Below are 15,760 nucleotides of genomic sequence, written 5' to 3' on the forward strand. Positions count from 1 at the left end.
TCCTGAATAAGCCGGGCAGCTTGCAGATTTGTGCTAGAGAAAAAAAATGACATTACATTAGTGAATCAGACTAACATTACTCTACATTAGATATAAAGATTTTTATAATACATTATCTGTCCTTGAATTATTTCATCCAAAATTTTCTAAAACTGGCTCATGGTTTATTTCTGTGAGTTGTTCAATAAAGGAATATGTCATTCATTAGGTTCTCAGATTTTTTTTTATTTTATTAAAAACAATAAAAAAAAAATACAAATCCTGTCCTTAGCCAAATTGGAGCTACAACTTTCATAGTTTTGTTATGCTAGAAAGTGTTATTTAAAAAAAACCCATAAGTTTAAGCTGTTATCGTTCACATCAATTGATCAAAAACAAGAAAAAAAAAAATATATATATACAAATTATATAACAATTCTACAAATAAATACTATTTTACAACTGTCCCCATGGTTTCTGTCAGTCCTGTCACGTTTACATAAAACTCTACATAAAATGTGTGAAATACACCTTTAAGGGTATGACTCAGAGGAAGTGAAATCATTTGACCCAGGTGAAGCTGACATTGATCAAGGCTGAATTCTGTTATTGAATACAATACTTAGGAGTTTTTCAAATTGGCTACATTCACTGTAAAGTTCAGACTCAAGCTTTCAAATGACACCAAATTTGTTTGAATCAAGGCAATATTTTTGAAAAATATGATAATGAATATTTTCGCAGCTAGGTGGCGCCCGTGGGCGGTACACTCCGGTTTAGAGAGACTAGTCAGCACTCGTTGAGTTGATCGAAGTGGTTAGATGCTTTGAAAAGCTGAGATTCTAAGATTTAAGATGATACATATTGTGTTATTCCACGTTTGAAAACGAGCACGGACGGTTCCGGGAAAATTGGAAAACACTTTGCACCCCGGAAGGATGAGAGACTTTTTGTTTAGCCAAGTAGCCTATGCATCACTTCGTGAGGAATATCTCGTGATCAAAGCAATGGATTATGTTGTTTGGGCTCTTTGTAATCATGAGAATCTCCTGTCAATGTATTTTTTTTCGCGGGGGTGGGGGGCAGTGGCGGCTCCAGAGATTTTCTGTTGCAGGTGCTATGGGGATGCTCAACACTTAAAAGAAGGTGCTTTGAATTTTGGGGCGTTTCATTTTGGAGGTCGCATTGGACCACCATAATGAAACGCCATCATGAACAACACCATAATGAAAGTATACACATGCGTACATGCCCGCATTAACTGTACTCGTTCTGCGACTATAAGTAGTATATATATATATACTGTATATATATGTAAAAGTATTAAACGCAAGGGATATAAACAGGGACGCAACTACCCAGAGGGGTATGCAGCAACAATTTTGGCAATCATCAATCTGGTGCACTTTGAGAGTTAAAAATTAAAAGCTCCAACCCATATTCAGTGTGCAAATTAAACAAAGAAAAATTCAAACCTCTTTTAGTTACAGTGTCTACATTACACTACTACATAATAATAGTTATAATATTAATCCCATGATAGTAATAGCCATATATTGTAAATGCACTGAAAAATAAAGGAAACTTCCATAATTAATTTTGTACTAATTTATATATTTGAAAGAGTATATTTCTATACTTCACATTAAAGATGTGATTGGGCCAGCCCAGTGTCAATCAAGAAAAGAACCAATGGGCCGCTGAGCTACGTGTTTCATGGGGTGTCAGAAAAAAAAACAACTAACGCTGACTTTTTTTAACCAATGCATTACACCGGCACTAACCCATGCGCCGCCAATTAAGCAAAACAAAACGAATGGGCCGCCGATGTACTAGTTTTATGGGCCGTTAAGACAAAAAAAAAAAGTATGAGATGTATCGGCCCAAAAAGCACGTCGGCCCACCGGGAATCTCCCGGTAGTAGCCTACCGATGGCAAGTAGCCTACATGCCTGGACGTCACACTTTAAATCCTACCTGTTGCTGTAAATAATCCACTTATTTACAGTAGCTGCTGTCACATCAATTGACATGCCATCTCCTTTTCCTCTTTCTTTTTTTATTTTTAGTCCCCGACAGCTTTTTTGCTTTATCCATCTTTTTCGACGACAACTCACTAACGTTACTCGTTCCTGCTCGTGCCCGCCCGCGCGCGTCCGCTCGCGATTTTTAAATGATTATTTAATTCCTATTTTTAACAACATGAAAAAGACTATTCAAACATGACATTAAAATATAAATATAAAAAAATTACAGACATTTCTTGGGGGTGCTGGGCAGGTGCTATGGCTATTATAGGGGGAGCTACAGCACCACCTAGCTCCCCCCTGGCGCCGCCACTGGTGGGGGGCCGCCGGGTGATGTATCTCCGGCTTTGTCAAAACCGTGGCCAGGTAAAGTAAACTGGTTTGCTGCATCCCAATTCAGATGTTGCGTCCTTAATTGCTGGAGTACACTTTAAAATGTAGGCTACATAAGTATTCGGTGTACTTGAGTAATGTAATGATACTTATGAAAATACAAAATTAACACAGAGCTGTTCAAATAATTAGTTAGGTATAGGCTACCTAAACCAAGATGCGATTTTTATGGAGTTTCTTTTGATCATGGTGATCTTATTCAGGCATGTTTCCAGCGTGCTTTGTTTTAACGCAGTTGAAGCATAAAACACAACCATAAGTAAACACAGTGAAATATACCTCTTTAATATAAGGTAGGCGCTCGCCTTCGGATGCTTTTATAGGGTATATCACGCATGTATAGCAACAATTCCTTAAAATTGTGCTCTTTTCATTTTTAAAATAAGATGTGGTTCACTGTAGTCTAAGCAAGTGCATTCGTTAAGTTTTCACATACAAATGTGAAGTAATGAGTTGTTTTTTTCTCACACAGGAGAGCAACATGAAGTTATTTTACAATATGAAGCTTTGTTGTATAGTAAACTACTCAAAACAAGTAAATTACTTTAAATATAATGTAGCCTGTGGGCCGAGTTTGGATTAGGATCCTTTAGTTTACTTTTCTCTGACTCTTTATTTTCATGTTTAATTATGTCAATAATAGGGGGGTGGAGCAGGCTTATATGTAGACACCTGGGGTCCTTAGACCGGGACCGTGTCAATTTACTGGTGGCTCTGGTGTGGTGAATCAGCGATTCAAGTGCTGTTTGTGAGTGTTCAGGTACGTTAAAAAGCGTTTTCCTTGTCTGTTGTTTTCACTGGGGGTTAGTATGTCAAGCGGATGTTTGTTTTAATAGTGCGTGGAGGAGGCGACGCTGACATGAGCCGCGGTGCAACATTGTTTCCCTGCAGTGTTGCCAGATTGGGCGGGTTCCCGCCCAATTGGGCGGTTTTGAATTTGAATTTGATTGTAAAAAAGGGTTTGGGCGGGTGGACAAAATTTGGGCTGGTTTGGGGTCAGTTCGGTGGTTTTCAAACATCTACATTTTAAAGTCTAATTGGTTAAAAAACTAAACTAAAGTGTGCATGTAGTCCATAAAATCAGTCATCATGACATTACTGTTCGCACACGCCCATGCAGAGTCAGCTGTCACCGACGAGCACGCACTTTTAGCCAATCAGCGATCAGCAGGCAGATGCGATTGAGCGCGATAAGTTGTAGCTGTATACTCAAGTGATCGCTAATGCCAAAGTGATATAGTCTACTAAACAGTAAGTTGTATCTACACAGTAAAGAGTGAGATAGTGAGCAACTCTAAAAACGTAGGCTACATGTGGTGGGAGATATCGATGGTGACTATACTATAACTCTGAGAGGAGAGCACAGTTGAATGACTTGAAATGAAATCAAATATGGGACGTGAAATATGTCCATGGTCATGTGCACACTAGCCTAACCTTACCAGACATCGGCAACTTTTACACCGACCAGACTGCACTCTACTCGACCATGACAGCTGGGTGATTCTATAATTGGAGATACATTTTGCATTTCAATTTTTTTAAAAAAAAAAGGTTGTCATACAGAACCATTGTTTAAGAATTACCTTGAAAACACTTTAAAGTTGATATATTCAGTGATATACAAATACAGATAGTTTATTATTTTCTCTATTTTATCAAAATATCACCTGTTCATAGTTTTTCTCGTCAATTCTGTTACGGACGAACAACCAAATATATAGAAGTAACAGTACATCAAAAAATTATAAATCTTTTTAGTTTCATTTGTCATGTAGTCCTTTTATTCAGGCCTTTAAAACAGATATTAAATGTTATATTTATACAACTTCAAAATTAGATTCACCCCCAGGCAATAGTGGATTATCCAAAGGGTGCACTTGTTTTTTTATCAAATTACTTGAACATTACAGGGTAGAGATAAAACTATAACATATATCTTACTCTTGCACAATATAAAAATAACAATATTAAGTAGTTTGATATTTCAATGTATTATCTCATTAATATTCAAGATGAAAGACTAAAAACAGAATTGACACATCTGGCAACAGAATTGACGGGGGTAACAGAATTGACCCAAACCAACCAGAACATGCCTATAATAGTGGAGCGGCTAAGTGCTTATGTTTGGCAGAATCGTTCAGTTTATGATACAAGCGTGAAAATTGGCATGAGCAGTCTCCATGGGTCACTTGACAAGAAAATTGTCCGAGCCACTTGAAATTTCAAGATGGCCTACACCTTAGTGGAGCAGTTAAGTGATATAGTGATTTATTTGGTGATACAAGCATGGAAATTGGCATGAGCAGTCTCTGTGGGTCACTTGACAATAAGCCACCTACAGCTACTTTAAAATTTCAAGATGGCGGCCATTTTTCAAGATGGCCACCACCTTAGTTGAGCAATTAGGATTAAGAAATCATTTAGTTGGTGATACAAGCATGAAAATTGCCATGAGCCTAATTGCTCCACTAAGGTGGTGGCCATCTTGAAAAATGGCCACCATCTTGAAATTTCAAGTAGCTGTAGGTGGCTTATTGTCTAGTGACCATCAGAGACTGCTCATGCCAATTTTCATGTTTGTATCACCAAATAAACCACTATATCACTTAACTGCTCCACTAAGGTGTCGGCCGTCTTGAAAAATGGCCGCCATCTTGAAATTTCAAGTAGCTGTGGGTGGCTTATTGTCTAGTGACCATCAGAGACTGCTCATGCCAATTTTCATGCTTGTATCACCAAATAAACCACTATATCACTTAACTGCTCCACTAAGGTGTCGGCCGTCTTGAAAAATGGCCGCCATCTTGAAATTTCAAGTAGCTGTGGGTGGCTTATTGTCTAGTGACCATCAGAGACTGCTCATGCCAATTTTCATGCTTGTATCACCAAATTAACCACTATATCACTTAACTGCTCCACTAAGGTGTCGGCCATCTTGAAAAATGAAAAATCTTGAAATTTCAAGTGGCTCGGACAATTTTCTTGTCAAGTGACCCATGGAGACTGCTCATGCCAATTTTCACGCTTGTATCATAAACTGAACGATTATATCACTTAGCCGCTCCACTATAACAAGAAAATAACGGCTGAGTTATTGAGAAATACTCGACCAGATATCCCTCTGGATCTCTACATGCCGTGACGCAACCTTGGTCGCGGGTGGAACCCTCACATGAGTCTCAATGACCTCCAGGATGGTACCAGGATAGATATCATGGTCATATGTGAGGACACACCATTGTCCAACCACATCCTGGCTCTCCCAGTGTATGTCTGTCTGTTGGTCTTCATCTCTCTCTTCAACAGCTCTCTCTTCTCCAACGGTTCTCTCTTCTCCAACGGTTCTCTCTTCTCCAACGGTTCTCTTCTCCAACGGTTCTCTTCTCCAACGGTTCTCTTCTCCAACGGCTCTCTCTTCTCCAACGGTTCTCTTCTCCAACGGCTCTCTCTTCTCCAACGGTTCTCTCTTCTCCAACGGTTCTCTCTTCTCCAACGGTTCTCTTCTCCAACGGTTCTCTTCTCCAACGGTTCTCTTCTCCAACGGCTCTCTCTTCTCCAACGGTTCTCTTCTCCAACGGTTCTCTTCTCCAACGGTTCTCTTCTCCAACGGCTCTCTTCTCCAACGGCTCTCTCTTCTCCAACGGTTCTCTCTTCTCCAACGGTTCTCTTCTCCAACGGCTCTCTTCTCCAACGGCTCTCTCTTCTCCAACGGTTCTCTTCTCCAACGGTTCTCTTCTCCAACGGTTCTCTCTTCTCCAACGGTTCTCTTCTCCAACGGTTCTCTTCTCCAACGGCTCTCTCTTCTCCAACGGTTCTCTTCTCCAACGGTTCTCTTCTCCAACGGTTCTCTCTTCTCCAACGGTTCTCTTCTCCAACGGTTCTCTTCTCCAACGGTTCTCTTCTCCAACGGTTCTCTCTTCTCCAACGGTTCTCTTCTCCAACGGTTCTCTTCTCCAACGGTTCTCTTCTCCAACGGTTCTCTTCTCCAACGGTTCTCTTCTCCAACGGCTCTCTCTTCTCCAACGGTTCTCTTCTCCAACGGTTCTCTTCTCCAACGGCTCTCTCTTCTCCAACGGCTCTCTCTTCTCCAACGGTTCTCTTCTCCAACGGCTCTCTCTTCTCCAACGGTTCTCTTCTCCAACGGTTCTCTTCTCCAACGGCTCTCTCTTCTCCAACGGCTCTCTCTTCTCCAATGGTTCTCTTCTCCAACGGCTCTCTCTTCTCCAACGGTTCTCTTCTCCAACGGCTCTCTCTTCTCCAACGGCTCTCTCTTCTCCAACGGCTCTCTCTTCTCCAACGGCTCTCTCTTCTCCAACGGTTCTCTCTTCTCCAACGGCTCTCTCTTCTCCAACGGTTCTCTTCTCCAACGGGCTCTCTCTTCTCCAACGGCTCTCTCTTCTCCAACGGCTCTCTTCTCCAACGGGCTCTCTCTTCTCCAACGGCTCTCTCTTCTCCAACGGTTCTCTTCTCCAACGGCTCTCTCTTCTCCAACGGCTCTCTCTTCTCCAACGGCTCTCTCTTCTCCAACGGGCTCTCTCTTCTCCAACGGCTCTCTCTTCTCCAACGGCTCTCTTCTCCAACGGTTCTCTTCTCCAACGGGCTCTCTCTTCTCCAACGGGCTCTCTCTTCTCCAACGGGCTCTCTCTTCTCCAACGGGCTCTCTCTTCTCCAACGGTTCTCTTCTCCAACGGCTCTCTCTTCTCCAACGGCTCTCTCTTCTCCAACGGCTCTCTTCTCCAACGGCTCTCTCTTCTCCAACGGGCTCTCTCTTCTCCAACGGCTCTCTCTTCTCCAACGGCTCTCTTCTCCAACGGTTCTCTTCTCCAACGGGCTCTCTCTTCTCCAACGGCTCTCTCTTCTCCAACGGCTCTCTCTTCTCCAACGGCTCTCTCTTCTCCAACGGCTCTCTCTTCTCCAACGGTTCTCTCTTCTCCAACGGCTCTCTCTTCTCCAACGGTTCTCTTCTCCAACGGGCTCTCTCTTCTCCAACGGCTCTCTCTTCTCCAACGGCTCTCTTCTCCAACGGGCTCTCTCTTCTCCAACGGTTCTCTCTTCTCCAACGGCTCTCTCTTCTCCAACGGTTCTCTTCTCCAACGGGCTCTCTCTTCTCCAACGGTTCTCTTCTCCAACGGCTCTCTCTTCTCCAACGGCTCTCTCTTCTCCAACGGTTCTCTCTTCTCCAACGGTTCTCTCTTCTCCAACGGGCTCTCTCTTCTCCAACGGTTCTCTTCTCCAACGGGCTCTCTCTTCTCCAACGGGCTCTCTCTTCTCCAACGGTTCTCTCTTCTCCAACAGCTCTCTCTTCTCCAACGGTTCTCTCTTCTCCAACGGTTCTCTCTTCTCCAACGGGCTCTCTCTTCTCCAACGGTTCTCTTCTCCAACGGGCTCTCTCTTCTCCAACGGTTCTCTTCTCCAACGGGCTCTCTTCTCCAACGGCTCTCTCTTCTCCAACGGCTCTCTCTTCTCCAACGGCTCTCTCTTCTCCAACGGCTCTCTCTTCTCCAACGGTTCTCTTCTCCAACGGTTCTCTTCTCCAACGGCTCTCTCTTCTCCAACGGCTCTCTCTTCTCCAACGGTTCTCTTCTCCAACGGGCTCTCTCTTCTCCAACGGTTCTCTTCTCCAACGGCTCTCTCTTCTCCAACGGGCTCTCTCTTCTCCAACGGTTCTCTTCTCCAACGGTTCTCTTCTCCAACGGCTCTCTCTTCTCCAACGGCTCTCTCTTCTCCAACGGTTCTCTTCTCCAACGGGCTCTCTCTTCTCCAACGGTTCTCTTCTCCAACGGCTCTCTCTTCTCCAACGGGCTCTCTCTTCTCCAACGGCTCTCTCTTCTCCAACGGCTCTCTCTTCTCCAACGGCTCTCTCTTCTCCAACGGTTCTCTTCTCCAACGGTTCTCTTCTCCAACGGCTCTCTCTTCTCCAACGGCTCTCTCTTCTCCAACGGTTCTCTTCTCCAACGGGCTCTCTCTTCTCCAACGGTTCTCTTCTCCAACGGCTCTCTCTTCTCCAACGGCTCTCTTTTCTCCAACGGTTCTCTCTTCTCCAACGGCTCTCTCTTCTCCAACGGTTCTCTTTTCTCCAACGGCTCTCTCTTCTCCAACGGTTCTCTTCTCCAACGGGCTCTCTCTTCTCCAACGGCTCTCTCTTCTCCAACGGTTCTCTCTTCTCCAACGGCTCTCTCTTCTCCAACGGTTCTCTTCTCCAACGGTTCTCTTCTCCAACGGCTCTCTCTTCTCCAACGGGCTCTCTCTTCTCCAACGGCTCTCTCTTCTCCAACGGTTCTCTTCTCCAACGGCTCTCTCTTCTCCAACGGGTTCTCTCTTCTCCAACGGCTCTCTTCTCCAACGGTTCTCTTCTCCAACGGTTCTCTTCTCCAACGGCTCTCTCTTCTCCAACGGGTTCTCTCTTCTCCAACGGTTCTCTTCTCCAACGGTTCTCTTCTCCAACGGTTCTCTTCTCCAACGGCTCTCTCTTCTCCAACGGCTCTCTTCTCCAACGGGCTCTCTCTTCTCCAACGGTTCTCTTCTCCAACGGGCTCTCTCTTCTCCAACGGTTCTCTCTTCTCCAACGGCTCTCTCTTCTCCAACGGTTCTCTTCTCCAACGGCTCTCTCTTCTCCAACGGCTCTCTCTTCTCCAACGGCTCTCTCTTCTCCAACGGGCTCTCTCTTCTCCAACGGCTCTCTCTTCTCCAACGGCTCTCTCTTCTCCAACGGCTCTCTTCTCCAACAGCTCTCTCTTCTCCAACAGCTCTCTCTTGTCCAACTCTCTGCTTTCCATTCAATGTGAGAGGAACAGCAGGGAACTGTGTGTGTGTGTGTGTGTGTGTGTGTGTGGCAATAAACACACATTATGCATTTTTGTGTGTGTTTGCATCATTGTGTGATTGTAACCAAGGCAGGGGCAGTGTGAAAACCAAGGCATGGACATTGGTCAATTCTGTTACCGTACCTTGGTAACAGAATTGACAGTAACAGAGTTGACATTTTTAGCATTTTTAACTAATAACACCACATGCTAGCATAAAGGCTAAGAGCACATGGCCTGATACTAAAGATGATTTTAAAAACTTTTAATACCTCCTTTTGTTAATATCTTTGTACTTTGCTTTCCCTATGAGATTGTTGAAACAGTTTTGACATGTTATATAAGAACTCTTGGTGCAAGTGCCTGTAAGATTACATGGCTTCAGAGAGAACAAAACACATACCTCCTAGTTCTTCAGAGTTTAATACCAAAAGGGAAGTTACATCATCTTGCATTGCTTAGGATACTGATGCGACAGATAAGCATAATTTAAAGAGACAATAACATGTAGTAACAGAATTGACACAGGATTTATGGATTGGTATTTTTCAACAATAAAAGTTACTTTTAAACTAATTAATTTGACATAATTTGGAAACTGTCACCAATAATAATTTATAAACAAAATAATTAAAACCCCAACCTGAAATTTGTAATTTTAAACATGTTTAATGCATATTTTACCCTTGTTTGAAAAAAGTACCACCCACTAAGGACAGTATGATATCATGACTTTCAGCATCATGAAATAGCTTTTAAAATAAAATATTTTCTAGTTTTACACTCTAACATTTTGTGACTCTTAAAAAGAATTAAAAAAAATTAAAATGTGTTTTTGGAGTAAAATTTTGGTAAAGCTGTTAAAAATAAATGGCTTCGGACTTCAGATGTATCTCCAATTAAAGAATCACCCAGCTGCTGAAAAAGGTTTGAATCAACGATGAATCCGTTTTGACTGCTAAATTCTGCGTTATGTTCTGCAATGTGTACTTCTGAGGGTTAAAGTCATCGGTTCATTTCTTGATTGCGGTTTTGACAGTGTCCACCTGGACATTTTAGTCATATTGGCTAATTCTTCTTAATTATTGCCCTGTTTTGATCTGTTTTCCTGGAATTTTTTTTTTTTTGTATTTTTTTTTTTTTATCATTGTTATTTTGTTTTAAGGAGATACAAGTTGTGCTTATCAACCTTGAATGACGGTAATGATATGAAATTATATCATATTATTTTGGCAGTAAAATTTTGGGCGGTTTTTTCTTGTAGTGGGCGGGTTTTGGTGAGCTTTTGGGCTGGAAATCACCGTCCCAATCTGGCAACACCGTTTCCCTGTGAGAACGTAAATGGGCGAGCGAACTATGGGAGAGTAATGCCACACTACCGTGTCTAACAAGCGTCGGCTGGATAATGTGACTGCAGTGTGATGTTTACATGCAACTTCGTGTTTTCCATTCACTGTTAACGTTACGACAGGTGTTTACAATTATGTATTGCCCGTATATGTGTTGCACACTCTTTCCCTTTGCTGTTTTAACTTTCAAAAACAATAAATACTAAATATATGTAGGCTAGGCTATATATGGGTAGTTGACGTGACGTGGCTTTTTCACCGTCACAGAAGATAAAAAATAATTTATTTAACATTTTCTTAATTTAGAATACTATAAATGGTTAAACATGTTCTTGTTTTACATGAATTTGTTGTTTAAATACCTGAGTTATTTTTTATTTTTTTACAACTTTGAGCCAAATCTCAAAATCGTCCTATGGTGTGACGGTAGACAACATTATTTCATAAATATAAACTTTTATAAAATAGAAAATAATGTTTAAACATCTTAATGAACACTCCTGGCATAATTGTGCAAGTGTCTATTTCACTAAGTGGCCATCACTTTTCCTATACATACATTTCTAAAAGTGTAGGAATTTAATAAAGTTTGTCACAGAAAAAAATGTCCTTTGGTGTTATGCAATAACCTGATATTAAGTTGGGCAATATCATGGACAACTAAATTTAGTTGAAAGACCCCATTCAAGGTCATGTGACTGAAGACCCGTATGAAGTCCATGAGCAGTGCACACAGCAAGTATTTCTCTCAGAATTGTTCAAATATTTAACTATGTTTTCAGACCACTGAAATTAAGTTTTTTTGTCCTGTAGTGTGACACTCCTAAATTTATTTTTTTAATTAAAATTTGTATTTTTAACCGCAGGACTATGTAATATTATGCAAATGTATCATGCCAATTGCTAATTACAGTTCAGCTAGTATTAGCATGGTTATTAACTGCCACAAAAGCTCAAATGTCCTTTGGTGTGACGCTTTGGTCGGTCACACCATAGGACACAGATGTCACACCATAGGACAAGACATCCTTAAGAAGCTTTTAAAATGAATTTATAAAGTTTCAACAAAAAAACAAATGTCCTCCTTTATTATTGTTACAATAAACACTATATATTATGACTCTTTTTATCCAATGACTATCTTTGTCCTTTAGTGTGACGTTTTGTCCTATGGTGTGACAAACATAAAACAACAGAAAAATATACTTATTTTAAAATATCTTTAAAAAAAAGAGTCAAGTTGGCATTAGGGGAGTTACAATAATATCTCCTCTTAAATAGGTACAATTTCAAACAGTTTTGTAAGGTTGGCGAAAAAGTTTTATTGACATTCGTAGGGAAAAGTTTATCAGGTTCATCTATCCATGGTGAAATTTATTCTAATTAGTACTTTCATGTAAAATAAATATCACTTTAAGAAAATAATGTTTTAATAACGTGAACAATTCTGTCTCAAGTATTTTTTTATGTTATTTAATATAATTTCTTAGTACTTTTTAAATGTCACACCATAGGACACATAATTTACAGTACTGTTGAGTGAAAACGTGAAAAAAATATGTGAAGTCATTGACAAAATTAGTGACCACTACTATTTTCTGAAACTGCAGGTTTCATACTCCATAAATATATGTATTTTTTCTTAAAAAGTTATGTTTTCCAAAAAAAGTACTTTTTCTTGGTCATTTGTCAACTACCCATATGAGTGTATTTGTCTTGTATCCTTGATATATGAAGGATATAGTGAAGACTGCATCTAAAACTTGATTTGTATTGACTGAATCATAGATCCTGGTTTATTTAAAGATTTATGAAAATTTTATCCAGTTGTGAGATCCAGCGATGACCGGGCGGGCGGGCGCTCAGCGCGATGTACCCCGCCTGCTACAGCTTTTCCTCGGTTAGTCGTTCTGGCGTTTGCCGTGGACTCTGGCGTCTCTGTAGTGGTTAAACATGAGATATAATTCGTCTTGTGTATATCTAACGGGTGATTTTTTTTTTTTTTTTTTGGTCTCGTGAATCTAGAATTTGTTCCCTGGGCAATCGTTTTGGCTGTGAAGTTTCATAACTTTATAAGCTATTTAACTTTACCGTTGTTTTAAAAATCACAAAATCTGTTGTGTAGTACAAATGCACATATTGCCTGGACCATATTAACCCTTTCATGCATGAATTGATAACCTCAGTCAGGATTTTTTTCCTATGTGTTTTTATTGCTCTTAGGGCATGAAAAACAAAAATTGATTTTTATTTATTTTTTTACAAATTTTTCAAAAAGATCTCATATGTCCACTTGAGTGGACAGCATGCGGTTAGTTTAAACTGAAGATATACTGTATTAAAATATAAGACAATAATCAAAAAGATAAAGTATGTGAATATCAAATCATGTGAAAACTATAAAATATATACAAAAAATATAAATGCAAAATATTGCAAAGGCTTCATACAACTTGATACAAGTTGCAGAACATTAGAACATGAGGACGTGATTCCATCAGAATTTTCTACAGCCTGTCAAGGTACAACTGTGGAAACCACTCAGATGCTCCCTCCAGTGCACCAGAGTATGGAGATTTACCCTTATTAGCTGATAATTCTGATTATGTTCAAGATGGACATGCACATTTCTATCATAGCCCTCCTCTGAGCAAACCTAGCGAAAACGTTTTTTTCAATCTCATCTGAAATGATCAGTGTTGGGGGTAACGCATTACAAGTAACATGCATTACCTAATCAGATTACTTTTTGATCTAACAAATAATTAACTACAAGTAATGTGCATTACCTAATTAGATTACTTTTTGATGTAACGAGTAAATAAACACATTACAAGTAACATGCATTACGTAATCAGATTACTTTTTGATGTTATGAGTAAAGAAACGCATTACAATAACATGCATTACTTGTTAGATCAAAAAGTAATCTGATTTCGTAATGCATGTTATTGTAATGCGTTTCTTTACTCATAACATCAAAAAGTAATCTGATTAAGTAATGCATGTTACTTGTAATGCGTTTATTTACTCATAACATCAAAAAGTAATCTGATTACGTAATGCATGTTACTTGTAATGCGTTTATTTACTCAAAAAGTAATCTAATTAGGTAATGCACATTACTTGTAGTTAATTATTTGTTAGATCAAAAAGTAATCTGATTTCGTAAAGTAATGCATTACAAGTGTCATACATTATGTAATCACATGACTTTTTTCGATGTCAATGAAAATTACATTCTAATAATACAAATACATTTATTACAGTAGAACAAGTCAATGCATATTAAGTTTTTAAGTTTTAAATTTCAAAAACAATATTCACAATGTAATTATGAATTGTAGCTGAAATATAGCCATTGCATGCATGACATCCACTACAGTGGACATGTGATTAATCAGAGTTTTCTCTCAATCTAAAATCAAAACTTGGAAAATTTTACTGTGATATGACTCATTAGATATTGCTTGATGCTGCAATATTTTTTTTACCTACAAGAGTCTCCTAGGATAGAAGGAATGGGTGGATATTCCGGAGCAACTTGGAATGTCTGACTGACCCTTGGCCATCTTGGTTTGGAGGGGGAAACATCGAAACACAAAGGCTTGCCACTTGGTTGCAATTTATAGGATGATGCACCAGGGTCCAATGAAGAGATTGATGTGCAACTTTGCCATAAAAACACGTGCAAAATCAAGAAAATGCTTTTTTAATAGCTGTCCACTGTAGTGACCACTATGCGTGAAAGGGTTAAAATGTTTAATATTTTTATATTAAATTTAAAACATAAAGAGGCAGGTTTGTGTTTATATTTTGTTTTGTTATAAATAGGCAAACATTATGTGCAGTGAATATAATCAATATGCGTTGCCTGAACCACATGTGGCTATGTTTAAGATTTCTTTAAATGAAAACGAAAAGAGTTAGTATGGTGTTTTATAACATATTTCGTTGACTAAAATATACAGAGATAACCGATAACTGGAGTAGCAGAGCGAGCTGTGTGACGCGCGCTGCGTCAGAAGGTGGGCAGGGTTAGGATTTCCCAAGATTTTCCAAGATGGTGCCGCCCATACCCCCCATAAACTGCTTCAAAACCGTTCTTCAGAAAGTCTATGGGTGACGTCACAGACGCTTTGTCCATATTTTTTACAGTCTATGTGTTCCACCCACCAGCGTCTCTATTGTGGAGCTCACCCGGGTCCAGCAGCACCACCAGGGTCTCCCTGCTCAGCTGAAATGTACTGTTAATTTAAATGGTCAGATAGTGTATGTAATGTTTTAAGTGGTTATTTATTATTTATAAAACAAAATGTCAAGAACCATTCCTTTTAAGTTTACTTTTTTTAAATATTACTTCATTTAATTTAAATAACAAAAAAAAAAAAAACTACAGAACAAAAGTTTCCATATATATATATATATATATATATATTAGGGCTGTTTTCGATTAAGGATTTTCATAGTCGAATCTGATTCGTTAGATTTTGCCGTAGTCGACTGATAGTCGAACCTTTTTTTTAGATAGCAGCTAGATTTTTTCCATTTCAAACAAAAGAGCTAAAAAAAAAACTAAAAGAAAAACATGGTGTGTAACAAATACCTTTTATTCATTTAAAGCCAGATGAACAAAACATATCACAAATATATCATAATATTTCATAAACATGAGGAGCAATATGAGAGAGAAATTTGGTGATCGTTGTTTAGGTACATTAAACCACGTAAAGCTTTTTCACGCCCATGAGAACCGTGTGGAGTCAACTCACAGCCGGTCCGCTGCCCTGCTGAAAATGTGAAGCAGAAACGCTTAATATCAGATAACGTCCATAATATTTGGACTTTTGGACATTCGATTTTTTGACCATTTTCAGTGGTTATGAGGAGCAATATGAGAGGGAAATTTGGTAATCATTGTTTAGGTACATTAAACCACGTAAAGCTTTTTTCACATTAGGACTTAGCCTATATATAAAGCCCATGAGAACCGTGTGGAGTCAACCGTGTGGAGTCCCTGCTGAAAATGTGAAGCATTTTTTTTAATACATTTTTATTTATTTACATTAGTAAGCTACAGGACATCGTCTTTCAAAACATGACCTGCGCGAAAGCGGAAAATATATTTTTTTGTACCCAGCCCTTCTGAAAATGCGAATGCGTCTCTGTCCCCAGCACATTTCAAACCAAACTGACGCCCATGT

General features: G+C 39.6%; 1 protein-coding gene across 1 annotated transcript in view; it reads right to left on the bottom strand.

Moving 5' to 3' along the window:
- The window catches only part of LOC307145102 (uncharacterized protein), a 590,539-nt gene that overhangs the window by 177,457 nt on the left and 397,322 nt on the right, over positions 1–15,760 (bottom strand). The window lies entirely within an intron of this gene.

This window comes from Squalius cephalus (assembly GCF_949319135.1).
Source record: "Squalius cephalus genome assembly, chromosome: 2".
NCBI lineage: Eukaryota > Metazoa > Chordata > Actinopteri > Cypriniformes > Leuciscidae > Squalius > Squalius cephalus.